Here is a 15,801-nt window from a genome sequence, read left to right as displayed (position 1 = left end):
GGATTAGAAAGAAATCGCTTGAAAAACGTATTCACTCCTTGTAATATGCAATGATTCTCACCTTATACTCCACTGAGTAACAATTTAGTTGTTGATGTATAGCTGACTACATGCATTATTGTCTAAATTGGGCACACTGACAATCAAAAGGAATTACATTAACTATTATGGCAAGAAAACAGGGGTAAACTGGGATTTTTCCAGGCAACCATTTTAAGTATAGTCACATAAATTATTTATGTACCTCTATTTTCTCTCCTAATGAGTGAAAAATAGCAAGGTAAGATAACATCCCTCAGCCTTGGTTTTATAGTTTGTAATACATGCACACTTCCTATAGTAGCCATGATGATAAAACCTGAAATTTATTAAATAACTTTGAGAATACTAAAAACTCTCTGTATTTGGATTTATGTTTGTATATATGTATTTGTATCTAAACTGCATTTGTTGTTATTTTTATTAAGTTGTAAATACTAAGATAGCAGTAATTTATCTTACTCAGCACTGATACTCTATAATATTTAGTCATTCATTTTTAGATGAATGACAATTTTCTATCACTTTTCTTCTAAAATCTTCACTGTGATCAGGCATAACTTTATTGTTGAAAACTAATTGAATTTTTTATGACTTGCAGTGTCTGAAAACTGGCAGTCCTTTTTTTTTTTTGGAAAAAACATAAAATTGAAAATATCAGGAAGAAAGAAAAAAGAAGGAATGTGAATTAGAACAAAAAGATAATATTTAATTAGAACAGTAAGAGAATATTGATCTATTGCTTACTATACCATTTACCAATTTTTGATAAGATATTTGAGAAACACATTTATTCATTGTTACATGTTCAATACCACAAATGTAAACAATATTAGATATTTTAAAACAAAAAAGACACAATTTTGTCTCAAGATAATGATCCAGGGCACAATTTTTCCACAAATTTCTTGAAGAGGGCAATATGTTTCATGACGAAAGGTTTCCATTGTCAAGTAAATCTGAAAAACCTTAATCAAGCAAATGTAAACAGGTTAAAATTTATTTTTTATTGACTTTCTCCTATATGATTTCTCAAAAAGTTTAATGTGTAATGTATGTTGTTAATCTCCAGAGGAAAATGAAGTACGATCATTTTTCAAACTGAGTTAACTACAGAACACACTTTAAAGAATTGTCATTTAATGACTAGCAGTGCCCTTAGGAGTTCTCACTGTGGGCATACAAATCATTTGCCCAGACTTTGAAACTATGGCTGGGTGGAGGAAACCTGGATCATTTACATTCTGTTTTCTCGATATATAGAAAGTTTAACTCCAATTTCTTATTCTAAGTTACGAAAATATTGTTTTATTATTCCTTACCTTTAAATTGTGACTAAAAATATCCAATTACAATCTATAAAAACATGCAATCACTACCTATATTTATTTCCATGACATCCACATATTAGTTGAATAGTCCTCAGTATAGTGGCTATCTGTGTCAGCTTCTAAATAAAGCAGGAATATATATTTTATTTCTCAAAGCTTGTAAGTCATCATAGGTCTAGATCTCAGAATATGAAATGCCCAAATAAAGACACTTTTCAGAGGGATTATTTATTTATGTCTTAGATTTTTATTGCTTGGTATTTTCCTATTTTCTTATGTTCTCTCTTATCCTGTAAGAAAGCAAAAGTATGACTGGTGAGATTGTGTTAGAACTCTGCAAAATATCTGGCCTTCCTTTGCAAAATGTCTTCAGTGTTGAAAAAGGAAAGACACATTTTTCACTGGTAATTATTTAGTAAATAAAATATTCTCTCTGGTATAGACTCTATTGATGCTAAAATTGCTTTTTTTGGACAATGAATCAGAATATACAGGGGTGCTAAAGTATTAATATTTTGGCTATTCCAAGATTATTTTCTTCATGAAGGAGTATAGCGTTCCACAGAGAGTTCTACTTCTGGGACCACAAGACTGTCCATTACTCCTCAAACCCTCAGTACCATGGGCTGCAAGAATGGATCAAGTTCTGCTGTGGTAAAGAAGTTTTTTGCAAACATGGCTTTTCACAAGAAATTTAAATTGCTGGTTACTCTGTAGATATATTCAAACCTTCTCTGCTGCCACCTTGGTGTAACAGGTCTCCCTGCCTCTGAATGTCCTCCCCTGAAAGCCAATATACTGCTAAGTTTTAAGCAAAGACCTGACCATGTAACCCTCCCCCTTAGCTGTGGTGTCTTCTCATTATCTACAGAGCGATTATATATCAAGGCTCGGCTTATATTAAAAACGCTACCCAGTTTTTATATTTCTTTTTTTTTTCTATTAGTAGATATAATTGACTTCAACTTAGAAGTGAAATGTGATGAATAGGTTAATGAAAAAAATTCCAGTCCCCACGTCTAAGGTGAGTCATCTTTTTCTTCTTGAGAAGTTGTGTAGGTCGGGGAGCATGTAATATGATAATCTTCCTATGATGCAGGTCTTGATGTCATGCTTCATTTCTGGTTTGTAGATTTTCTTTCAACATGATTTGGTTCAGTTTATTCAGGAGTTATATTCAGTATATTTATGGAAATATGTTCAGATACACAGGAATGCATCTGAAAAGAAATCTTCAGTAGAAGGTGAAGCAAGAGGACATTCAGTAAGTTTAGACGTGCAAACTGGAGACCATTACGCACACTCTGAGGTTTCCTTTCCATTGCCTGGAGTGTGCTGTAAGATTGTGCTGATCAGAACTTCCTGAGAAGACACTGAAAAGTTTAACATTTTTTGAGTTCTGGTAGTCAATGGTAGTCATATCTAAAAAATGTTGCTTTAACCAACTGGCTCTTTTTTTTTTTTTTTTCAAGCACCTTTCTTTCGAAACCTAGGTGAATAGCGGCTTCTGGAAAACTTCGTCTTTCTCTCTGAAAATTATTATTTTGCTCTTTAAAAAGGGGCCCCTTTTTTGTGGCATTCCTTTTCTTCCAAATAACAGTCTCATAGTAGTGAAGTGGTGTCACCATCACAAGCAGCAGTGAGGTGTTGCTGTAAAAGTTGCTGCTGAGTTTTAATCATTTCTTTACATTTCTGAATTTCTAATTTGAGTTTTTCAGCTTCCTGTTCATGGTCTTGTTTTGAGATTAAATCTTCATCATTAAATTTTCTAAGTGTACCTTTGAAATGTGGCTACCAAGTTTTTCTCTGTAACTTTTCAAAATTCCCCATTGTTTTCTGATGCTCTTTGGAGGCTGTTCTCTCAGTTTCACAGGAAAGGTCCCAGATACTGTCTCTGCTCATTTCTCCAGCATCTTCTTCAGGATCTGAGATGACAGTTCCTGTATTACCATCTTCTCTTTCTCTAGCTTTCTTTTGAGGAAAAAGATGAAAAACCATTTCCTTTTCCATTTGATGAAGAAACTTTTTCGTTATCAGCATTTTCCATTAGAAATTTTTTGTGACAATATTCATAATGATTCAAGATAATTTTATACATTTCATCTAATTCCTGACTTCTGTCTTACCAGTTTTCCAGAGGCCTCTTTTTCCATCAGCTCTCCCCACATTATTTAAAATGTCTAAAGCTATTTTTAATTATTTTTTGTTCATAAAAAGTTGATGTAGATGTTCCCTCAGTTTGTTATAATCGTACTCATTTCTCTCTATATCATTATAATACTGAAGAGCTCAATTTGCAATCATATTTTGTAATTTCTGTACCTCATCTTTCTCATTTTTCAATAGCTGATACAAATTCCTGTTCTTTCATTGTAACTGTCTCTTTCCTGAAGCTCAATCATTTCCTTCTTGGAGGTTTCCAGTTTCATACGTTTCATGTAGCAGTTCTGTAGGTGGTTCATGTCACCTCCCAGTTTCAGGTTCTGTGTTTCCTGAGCTACAAGGTTCTTCTACTGAAGTAGTATTAGTTCATTCATATAATTTAAAAGAGCTGCTATATTTAATTTTCTCTATCTCTTTACCTTTGGATCCTTCACATAATTGAGGAAAGCCAAAAGTAGTCAATTCTCTATAAAGATAGAAATAATCTGTAAAATATTACCTTTTATGCAGAAGGCACCAACAAAAAATGTGCACATTTTTAAACAAAGTTATTGAGAAACATGGCACTTCCTTGAAGTATAAACTTGATGGTGATTCTTTGCTTCTGAGCTATACTTATAGATAGTTTTGCTTTGTGAAGACTGACCTGGCTTTGTAACAGCCATTTGTAACTGACTATAGAGATTGCCAGTCTCTCATGGCAATCTCTATAGCCAGGATTCCTGAGGAATTAGTTCAGCAGTGAAACATGTAGTCCAGCTGTTGTCGTTCTTTTATGCGGGCATCTCTTCTTACGTTTTCCCCTGAGGATTAAGTGAGATAATACATAAAATATTTAGCACACTGCTTGGTTTATGGAACACAAATAATTAATATTAACTATCGTCATCATCATCAGCTAGACACAGATCAGCTAGACACAGGGTTGTTTAGCATAAATGACAGGATATTAAAACCTCCACAGCCATCACAAGTGGCAGTGAGGTGCTGCTGGGTGTCCTAGCTCACCTCTCACAACATTGAAGAGTCAGGAAAAGTGCAATGGGATGCAGGACCTTGCGCTGGCTGCGCCTCCTTCCAAGCTTTTATTTATTTTAGAAAACAATTACTCCCAACCCAGCTCAGAGGTTTATTATTTACTTATTTATTTATTTTTATTTATTTTTATTTTTTTTAGATAGTAGCCCAAGGCTGGAGCACAGAGGCACGATCTTGGCTCACTGCAACCTCCGCCTCTCAGGTTCAAGCAATTCTCCTGCCTCAGCCTCCCAAGTAGCTGGGATTACAGGCATTTGTCACCAGAGCCAGCTAATTTTTGTATTTTTAGTAGAGACGGGATTTCACCATGTTGTCTGTGCTGGTCTTGAACTCCTGACGTCAAGTGATCCGCCTGCCTTGGCCTCCTAAAGTGCTAGGATTACAGGCGTGAGCCACCGTGCCCAGCTGCTCTGAGGTTTTTATGTTCTTTCCTTTATCATTCATGCAATCAAAGCTTTTCAGTTCATATTATTTATATTTACATTTTTATTCAATGAATGCTCATTGAACATCTGTTTTGTGCCTGGCACTTTTCAAGACACTGAGGATATATTGAGGAACAAAGGAGACAAAAAGAAAGATAAAATCCTCTGGCCTCATAGACTTTAGCTTGTATTGGCATAGAAAAAAAGTAAAACATATAAGCGAAATACATAATGTGTTAGAAAGTAAATACTGCAGATGAAATGTGAGGAATGAGATTGGAGTGCACAAAGAAGTGTTTAAAGGTTGGTTTAATTTTATACTGGGTAGATTAGGATAAGTCTCCTGAAATGGTAGCATTTCAGCAAAGCTTGTGGGACAGGTGGAGGGGGGACACATGGGGAAAGCTATATGGCTTTTTAGAGGAAAGGCCAGTGCAAAGGACTTGGGGTGGGAAAAGGCCTCATATATTTGGGTAACAACTAGAAAATTAGTGTTGCTACAGAAAGATGAACAAGGAGAGTGCTAAGAAAAACAGTAAGACTCAAGAAGTGAAGAGGACCCAGATGACATAGTGCCCTCTAGGTGGATAAAGCACTATGGGCTTTTATTCTACATGAGACAGTAAGATACACCCAATGAGATGATAAAACCATAGTGTATTTGAGCAGCAGTGAGGACTGTTTTTCTCCATATATTTATTTTTCCTGCTATTTTGGTTCCACTAATACTTTTGGTGGGCATTAACTACAGTAGTATGTTTCTCAAGATTAGGTTCCTTGAAGAGGAGATTCATTTCTTGACACATAGCAGGGATTCCATAAAGCATTTACTATATGACTATCAGTCAACACATATTTCTTAAGGGCAATTTCACATATTTAAATATTCAATTACCAAAAATCATGGAGTAGCATTCTAATTAGATACCTAAAAATCAATTGAATGAGAACAAATTGTTTGAAGCATTCTATTTAATGCATTTTATCTGTAGCATTTTTCCCCAGATATCATACTCTGTTAGGATTAATCATACAACAATCCCAAAGCAGTTTGCACTATATGAAGTACTTTTAAAACAGTTTGTTGTAAAAATTACAATTTTTTTCTATTATAAATTATTCTAACATCACAAATATGCCCAAAACATATTATCTAATATTTTCACCTATAAACATAAAATTGCCATTTTAGAAACATTTGGAGGAGTGTTTACAGTTAAACTAATTTATTTTTTCACATACCATATTAGTTATTTATTTATTTATTGGTTGGTTTGTTTATTTATTTTAAGTTCCAGAATACATGTGCAGAATGTGCAGGTTTGTTACATAGGTATACATGTGTCATGGTGTTTTGCTGCACCTATCAACCCATCATCTAGATTTTAAGCTCCACATCCAGTATGTATTTGTCCCAATGTTCTCTCACCTCTTAACCCCCACCCCTGTGTTTTTCCCCTCCCTGTGTCCATGTAATTCTCCTTGTTCAACTCCCACTTATCAGTGAGAACATGTGGTGTTCGGTTTTCTGTTCCTGTGTTAGTTTGCTGATAATGATGGCTTCCAGCTTCATCCATGTCTCAACAAAGGGCATGATCTCCTTCTTTTCTTTGGCTGCATAGTATTCCACGGTGTATATGTGCCATATATTCTTTATCCAGTCAATCATTGATAGCCATTTGGGTTGGTTCCAAGTCTTTGCTATTGTGACTAGTGTGGAAATAAACAGACATATGCATATGTCTTTGTAGCAGAATGATTTATAATCCTTTGGGTATATATCTTGTAAGGGGATTGCTGGGTCAAATGTTATTTCTGGTTCTAGATCCTTGAGGAATCGCCAAACTGCCTTCCACAATGGTTGAACTAATTTACACTCCCACCAACAGTGTAAAAGTGTTCCTATTTCTCTACAGCCCCGCTAGCATCTATTGTTTCCTGAATTTTTAATAATCGCCATTCTGACTGGCATGAGATGGTATCTCATTGTGGTTTTGATTTGCATTTCTCTAATGATCAGTGATATTGAGTTTCTTTTTCATATATTTGTTGGCCACATAAATGTCTTCTATTGAGAAGTGTCTGTTCATATCCTTTGGACACTTTTTGATGGGGATGTTTGTTTTTTTCTTCTAAATTTGTTTATGTTCCTTGTAGACTCTGGATATTAGACCTTTGTCAGATGGGTAGATTGCAAACATGCTCTCCCATTATGGATGTTGCCTGTTCACTGTGATGCTAGTTTCTTTTGCTGTGCAGAAGAGTTTAATTAGATCCCATTTGTCAATTTTGGCTTTTGTTGCCATTGCTTTTGGTGTGTTAATCATGAAGTCTTTGCCCATGCCTATGTCCTGACCTGAATGGTATTGCCTAGGTTTTCTTCTATGGTTTTTATGGTTTGGGGTTTTACATTTAAGTATTTAATCCATCTTGAGTTAATTGTTGTATAAGGTGTAAGGAAAGGGTCCAGTTTCTGTTACCTGCATATGGCCAGCCAGTTTTCCCTGCACCATTTATTAAATAAGGAATCCTCTCCCCATTGCTTCTTTTTGTCAGGATTGTCGAAGATCAGATTGTTGTAGATGTGTGGTGTTGTTTCTGAGGTCTCTGTTCTGTTCCATTGGATTTGGTTACTGTAGCCTTGCAGTACATTTTGAAATCAGGTAGTATGATGCCTCCAGCTTTGTTCTTTTTGCTTGGGATTGTCTTGGCTATGTGGGCTCTTTTTAAGTTCCATATGAAATTTAAAGTAGTTTTATCTAATTCTGTGAAGAAAGTCAGTGGTAGCTTGATGGGAATAGCATTGAATTTATACCTTACTTTGGGCAGTATGGCCATTTTCATGATATTGACTCTTCCTATCCATAAGCAAAAAATGTTTTTCCATTTGTTTGTGTCTTATCTTATTTCCTTGAGCAGTGGTTTGTGGTTCTCCTTGAAGATACACTTCACATCCCTTGTAAGTTGTGTTCCTAGGTATTTTGTTATCTTTGTAGCATTTGTGAATGGGAGTTCATTCATGATTTGGTTCTCTGTCTGTTATTGGTGTATAGGAATGCTTGTGGTTTTCGCACATTGATTTTGTATCCTGAGGCTTTCCTGAAGTTGCTTATCAGTTTAAGTAGTTTTGGGGCTGAGATGATGGGGTTTTCTAAATATAGAATCATGTCATCTGCAAACAGGGACAATTTGACTTCCCCTCTTCCTATCTGAATATGCTTCATTTCTTTCTCTTCCCTAATTATCCTGGCCAGAACTTCCAATACTATGTTGAAGAGGAGTGGTGAGAGAGGGCATCCTTATCTTGTGCTGGTTTTCAAAGGGAATGCTTCCAGTTTTTGCCCATTCAGTATGATATGGCAATGGGCTTGTCATAAATAGCTCTTATGATTTTGAGGTATGTTCCATCAATACCTAGTTTACTGAGAGTTTTTAACGTGAACACATGTCCTATTATTACTAATAGCATATGAGTCTGTAGTTTTAGAGAACAAAAGAAACTATTTGTAAGTTTGAACATTTTTCATTTTTATGTTTTAATTGAAAAAATTAAAAGAAATAAGAAGCATTTCTCCCTTGGGATTGAAAATAAGAGTTTAAAGTAACATTTAGTAATTAGCTTGGGGGTGACCAGTGCTGAAGACATGTTTTAGTCGTTTTTAACTCTCTGACATAGATCTCTGTGATACCTAATATCTGTGCTTGTGTTTCTCTCACAATTGAATCATACATTTAGTCACAGAGTGTATAGCAAGAGAATATCTGTTATGCCCTCATTCATCCTGTCAACTTCACACTCGGCACATGAAAATGAGAATGGTTGATGTCATTGAAAGTCCAGCAGTGAACAAAACAAAAACAATGTTTTCATAGAATTTATATTCTAGTGTAGGGAGAAATAAAATATATAACTAAATTATGTAGTACCTTATTTTGGTAGTATGTTGTTAATTATGGAATGTTAGTACAGGTTGGTCCAGGAATTGTTTGCTCCTATAGGGGTTACTAAAGAGTTATAACTTGGACTTGTAAAATGGTTCAGGTTCTTTACTTAGGCTGGGATTCGCTGAAAATAGAGTCTGAAGCAAAGGCTCATGTGTACTAACCTATTGGGGAATGTGATCCCTAGGAGCAGGAGTGGGCAAGTACCAGAATAAGTTAGAGAAGGTGAGGGAGACCTAATGGGGGGGGGTATACTGCTTAACTGGATATTGTTTGATATCAAGAACAACTGATTTCTCCCTTAGTAAAATCATCTTTGGAGAGGTTGTTTAAATGACTGCTCTGCGGACAGTTCCTCCAAAAGAAGAGAAGAATTTATCCAGTGGTTTCCATATCCAACAGACCAACATTTTTTTGTCATGGTTACTCACGACTTGGTGTAAACAGGGAAACCCAGAGCTTGAGGCCAGTGACTTACAGAGTGAGTGGAGTATATGCATTATCAGGTAGGTCTGCATCATGATAATGAGAACTCATGTAAAGCTACACATCAGGACAACTGAAAAGAGACAGGTGAGTCAAAAAATGTCTGAGATGGTGCTTAAGAGGCATCTGAGATAGCCTTCAACCCTGCTTTAACCAGACCCACAGGAGGCTTTACTGGTTTTACATAGATGCGTTTCCTATAAATTTTGCCAAAAAAAGGGAAAAGTTAAAACGACTGATCTGTCTCAAGCCTCAATTATTTTAAAATGAAGAAACTCAGAACTAGAATAGTAAATTGACTTACTTTTAGCTACATCAATGAACTGTCAGTATTGAGTTCTCCTCAGCAATATACAATTTGGAGTTTGCTGAGAATGTGTTCTTCATGAAGTCTTTGTTGTTTGAATGGTTTGTGTATTTCCTATAATATCCATAGATTGTAGGTTAAAAAGGAATCTTCACATTTATTTGCTGCTTCAAGGGCCCAAAGTCTAACACCTCTTTAGTTTATATGATTCACATAAATTCACTAGGCAAATTCCCATGCTAATGTTAATTGTAATTAAGATTTCCAAACTGAAAGTTTGTATTAATTGCACAGAAAGAACAACATTGATTGTTTTAATCAAAATGAAATATTTCCTGCTATCTCCAACTGGATATGAGTTATTTTTATTTCACGTTATTTGCGGGCCAATTGTGGCATTTAGCTACTTACTTATTAAGAAAAAATTAGAGATCTTAGAGTTATCTTATTCTTTCTATAAACTTGTGAGCATCTGTATGCTTCAATGGAAGAACAGCGCCTAGTTTGGCAATATACAACACAAGCTTATGTCTCTACACTCCTATTCATACTGCAAATTAAATTATATTGTTTCCCCTGAAGTTTTTTTTTTTTTTTTTTTAGATGGAGTCTCGCTCTGTCCCCCAGGCTGGAGTGCAGTGGGGCCATCTCGGCTCACTACAACCTCTGCCTCCCGGGTTCACGCCATTTTCCTGCCTCAGCCTCCTGAGTAGCTGGGACTACAGGCGTCCACCACTGCGCCCGGCTAATTTTTTATATTTGTTTTTATGGTAGAGGCAGGGTTTCCCTGTGTTAGTCAGGATGGTCTTGATCTCCTTCCAAAGTGTTGGGATTACAGGGTGAGCCACCGCGCCCAGCCGCTAACTCTTCTTATTTGTAAAATTGTATAATACACTCAGCACAGGATTCATAAGCAGAGCTCATGTATTAAACTGTGGAAAGCCGTTTAATACAAACTTTGGAAAGCATTTGTAATGTGCTCTTTGAATATTAAGTTTCAACGATAACAGCCTAAATAATATTCCATATAAAATAGATATTTTTGTTTGATAAATTGAGGCAAAGTAATTTAAACAAAACAAAACAAAACAAAAAAAGAGTGAAATTAGACCTTGGGCTCTGGTAGTTACTGATTTTTTATTTGGCCAAAATGGAATAAAATTTAAACTTAAAGTTTCAGAAGTATCTGCAAATATCCTCTATGGTTCTGACTGTAAAGCCCCAGTTATAATTTAGTTATAAAACCTTTATGTTTTGGTAATCCTTCCGAAACTCTTAGGCAGAATTAAGTATTTTAAGTAAATATGTAGTGTTTTGTGTATAATTTTAAAAATAGTGCAAACAATTATCAGCTAAAAAATACAATTAAGCCATTTTCCAGTTTAAACTAAATATTTAATCACTTTTATATTTAGACCATTTCTGGTGGATTTTGCAAGTTATCTATATATTCTTTTCTTAAAAATAACGATAACTGTAATTTTTATATCTGCCAATTATTCCACATGAATATAAATATTATACTGACAATCTTAAAATAGATCAATTTTTGCTGAATAAATTTCATCTCTTTTCTAAATTTAGCAGATCTTATTCTTATGCAAAATAATGCTGTGCACATATCTATTCCTTCATTTCTTAATTCAACATCAGAGAAATGGTATTTTGGTGATTGAAAAAGTTGTATGTTTTTAAAGAGTATATTCTAATATACTAAGTCAATGGTTTTTTGCTAACAGGTTTCTTGCTCATGTTTTTTAAATCTGTACTTAAAAGCCAACAATAAATTAATCACATTAAACTCTCTTCCTTCTGCCTTTTGGAAAGTTGTGTCGTTTGGAAGGATGTAGATTGCAATAGTCATCCATCAGTGAACTACAAATACCAGAATAGAGCAATGGTCTCAAACCTAAACTCTCTACAGATAGACCAGACACAAAAATTTCCCTTCTGGTGGTAGGGCATACATGTGTTTTAAAATCTAATATATCTTTGAAATATTGTCATTTATTTGCCTGCTTGTTATTAATTAAATCACAAACATTTATTGCATATCTACTTCCTGACAAATATTGTGTTAGATACTGTGAATAAAGGTAAATGGGACCAGGGCCTCTGCGTCATGGAATTTCTATTCTATACCAGGGACAGAAAAATAGACAAATGACTGCAATACTGGGTGATAAGTATCGTAAAATATGTATCATAAAGGTTCACTTGATAAGTAAAATTCATTTGATTACAAACATTATAAAACAAGATCTTTATAAATAATCTTAAATGTATATTTTTGCTTAAAGCTTTCATAAGGGGTGTGTATGTGTGTGTGTGTGTGTCTGTGTTTGTGTCTGTGTCTGCACGCATGCACATACGTTTTCTACCTAGCATGTAAGAATTATTTTCCCGCCTCTAAACGCATACACCTATCTTGGCCCACTCTGTTTTTATTCTTCCTATTTTGAGTAACAAAGGATTCTGTCTATTCTTATCACTCTACTTATGTTTTGCAACTACCCTTTCTTATTTTCTTGCAAAACTCACTCTTTTGTTATCTTCTCTCTCTTTTTTTTTTTTTTGTAAAAGGTCAGATACTGTTTTCCTGTAAAAGGCCAGTATTTTAAGCTTTGTGAGTTATGGAACTTCTTTTGCAACCATTCAACTCTGCCAAGGTGGTATGGAAGCAGCCATAGGCCATATGTAGATGAATTAGTTTAGTTGAGTTCCAATAAAACTTTATTTATAAAAACAAATAGTAGCCTGGATTTGTCCTATGAATTGTAGTTTGCTGAGACTTACTTTAAAGAATAAACTCCTCTGTCTGTTGGGTTACTTTTAACTGTAATCAAATATATTCTAATATCAACCATCAAAAAAGGAAAGTTTACAAAAAGTTGCCCATGTAACATTAGTTCAATATTTTACAACTGTAATCCAGCTTAAAAAAATAAAACCTGTCACATATATAACTTTCCTCCAATATTGACAAATATAGCTTCATAAACACCATGTAGGCCAAATTTGAATTAAGTATTTGGGGTTTTTTGGAGCTCCTCATCAGAAATGATGGTAGAGAGACCAAATGCCATTCCTATTCTCTTTCATTTGTTACTCTCTTCGTTTCCATCTGAAGGACGTAAGTTCTCACCTCCTCAGGACTAGAAGGGTTTGATTTGCTTTTAGAAAGATGAACTTGGAGATTAATTTCTTTCAAGTTCTGAACCAAGCCTGGGACCACGTGGTCAGACAAATCTAGGTTCCAAGATACCAGCACATGTTTGAGAAAGGTCAGTACAGTGCTTGGGCAGGCACATTCTCTTGGCTATATGGTTCCCTTACTCTTTAGGGAAAGGTGAGGCTAGAGAAGGGCCAGAGTTGGGCCTGCTAAAGTGCAGGGTCCAGGGCAAGAACCCCTTTTACTGGGGTCTAGATGCACTGAGTCCAGGAGAACACCTGTGTCTTCATCCTGTGTCTTCATTAAGGAAACGAGATCATATTTTTTGGCTTTTGTTTTAGGTTGAATGGTGCCTCCTCCATGCCTCCAAATCCCTATGTTGAACTATTAATCCCTAGGACTCTAGAATGTGACCTTATCTGGAAATAGGGTGATTGCAGATGTAAGTATTTAAGATGAGGTCACACTGGAGTAGCATGGGGCGCTAATCCAATAGAACAGATATTCTTATAAAAAGGGAAAATCTGGGCACGGATATACATACGGTGAAAATGCCACGTAAAGATGAAGGCAGGGTTTGAGGTGTTGTTTTAAGTAAGTCAAGGAATGCAAACTTCCATCCTGAAACAAACAGAAGCTAGGCTAGTGGCATGGAATAGACTCTCTCACACAGTCCTCAGAAAGAGCTAACCCTTCTGGCACCTTAGTCATGGACTTTAAGACTCCAGAATTGTGAGACACATTTCTGTTGCGTAAGCCACCCAGGGCGTTACACTTTGTCATGGTGACTCCAGTAAACTAAAAGATTTCCTTAAAGAGTTTTCTTGACAAATGCTTCTAAATAGTCACCTTTCATTTAGTTTTAGTCATTGTACTCTTATTTGTTACTCTTTGGAATAGCAAAAAATGTAATTATATTTTATATATTCATTTGTTAATGTACATCTCTGTCACTGTATAGCATTTCTACATTGTAGCTGCACCCGGGCAGGATCAATGTTTGATCACTACAGCCTTAACAGCACATAGTAAAATGATGAGCATTAGACAGAATACATGCAACAAGCATTCTGTGAATAAATAAAAGAATGAAAAAGAGAAAGGAAGGAAGAAAAGAAGAGAAAGAAGAAAATGAAAAAAAAAACATTTAGGAATATTATATGACTTCAACTCATTTATGTAGAACCATCCATTGTTCCTCAACATTTAATATTAATGCATCATCCTATAATTCTGAAAGCAAGGGAAACAGCCATGGGTGTTAAGACTTTATTAAGTGAAGAACTGACTAAACAACTATCTCAGATTCCTAGATGTAGTTGGATTAAAGGATTCAGTGATCAATTTGAGCTTAAATAAGTCTACATTAGCCAAACTGCCAAAATCGTATATAATTTTAAATTATGTAACATTACCTATGTCATCCAAGCTACACTCACACACTTACTAACTCATTAATTTTTCCTTCATTTATTTGAGAAATATTTTTAAGTTCTTAAATACTTTCAGATATAGAATAGATGAGTGGAAAAATAAAACAAAGGTCCTTGGAATTTATATTTGATATAGGTTAGGGCCAAAAAATTATACATAAATAAGTTATATAATAATTTCAGAGGTGATTATTCCTATATAAAATGGAAAAAAGTAGGGTAGGATAAAGAGTCAAGGTAGTGTGGTTTGTGTTAAAATTTTGAATGTGGTAGTCAGCAGAATAGTCCTTTTAAGGGGTTGATAATCAAAGATCTGAAGGAGGTAACACAGTTACCAATTTTTCTGAAGGAAAGATAAGACAATCAAAGTGAAAACCCTAAGGTGGAACTACGCAGGCATGCAAAAACAACAACAACAAAACAGTAGGGAGGGCAGTGGGGTGGAATGGAAAGAAGGATCAGGAGATCACTGAGGTGTGTTCTGAGAGGTAATATGCTTGGTGGAAAGAAGGCTGATCATGTAGGCTCTCACAGCTCTTCAAGTATCTACACTTGGCAATATAAAAATAAAATTCATCAGAACATATTTTTGTTTGAGGGACTTTAATAGTAATTAATAGTAATTTAATCTCTCTCTCTTTTTTTTTTTTTTTTTTAACCTTCGTAAAGAAAATGGAGTCAGAGATGTTAAGACGAATGCTAAAAGTCACATGGCCTTGACTGGGTGCAATGGCTCACGCCTGTAATCCCAGCACTTTGGGAGGACGAGGTAGGTGGATCACTTGATGCCGGGAGTTCAAGACCAGCCTGACCAACATACAGAAACCCTGTCTCTACTAAAAATACAAAATTAGCCAGGCGTGGTGGTGCATGCCTGTAATCCAAGCTACTAGGGAGGCTGAGGCAGGAGAATCGCTTGAACCCAGGAGATGGAGGTTGTCGTGAGCCAAGATCATGCCATTGCTCTCCAGCCTGGGCAACAAGAGCGAAACTCCATCTCAAAAAAAAAAAAAAAAAGTCACATGGCTAATTTGACCAGGCAACGGAAGCTGTCCCAAATATTGTCAGTATTGGTGCCTCTAGCGCAGTGGTTGCCAAAATACAGTGTGATTAGAATCACCTATAGGGCTTGTTAAGACACAGATGTTCAGCTCCATGCTCAGCATTTCTGGTTCATTAAGTCTTGAATCAGATCCTGAGAAGTTGCATTTCAAACAAGTTTCCAAGTTGTGCTCATAATGATAGTTTGGGAGCCACACGTTGACAACCACTGTCTAGAATAAATTATAAATTGACTTGATTTCAATAAATTGACATTCTATGTCAGCAACAGAACAGGAATTACATGTTTTGATTTCATACAAAATTATAGTCATTTAAATAAATCGCAATGTCATGGAAGTGAAAAAATCTTCCTTGTATGTCATGTGCTAATCTATCTTCCTTCCAGGTCTGATATTCTAGA

General features: G+C 35.4%; 1 pseudogene; it reads right to left on the bottom strand.

Annotated features, from left to right (window-relative positions):
• Positions 1-2,389: 2,389 nt before the first annotated feature.
• LOC105519586 lies at positions 2,390-4,198 on the bottom strand (annotated as a pseudogene).
• Between the last annotated feature and the right edge of the window lie 11,603 nt (positions 4,199-15,801).

This window comes from Colobus angolensis, unplaced genomic scaffold (genome assembly GCF_000951035.1).
Source record: "Colobus angolensis palliatus isolate OR3802 unplaced genomic scaffold, Cang.pa_1.0 Scaffold353, whole genome shotgun sequence".
Classification (NCBI taxonomy): domain Eukaryota; kingdom Metazoa; phylum Chordata; class Mammalia; order Primates; family Cercopithecidae; genus Colobus; species Colobus angolensis.
The sequence above is the reverse complement of the archived record's forward strand: the minus strand, read 5'-3'. Positions and strand labels throughout refer to the sequence as shown.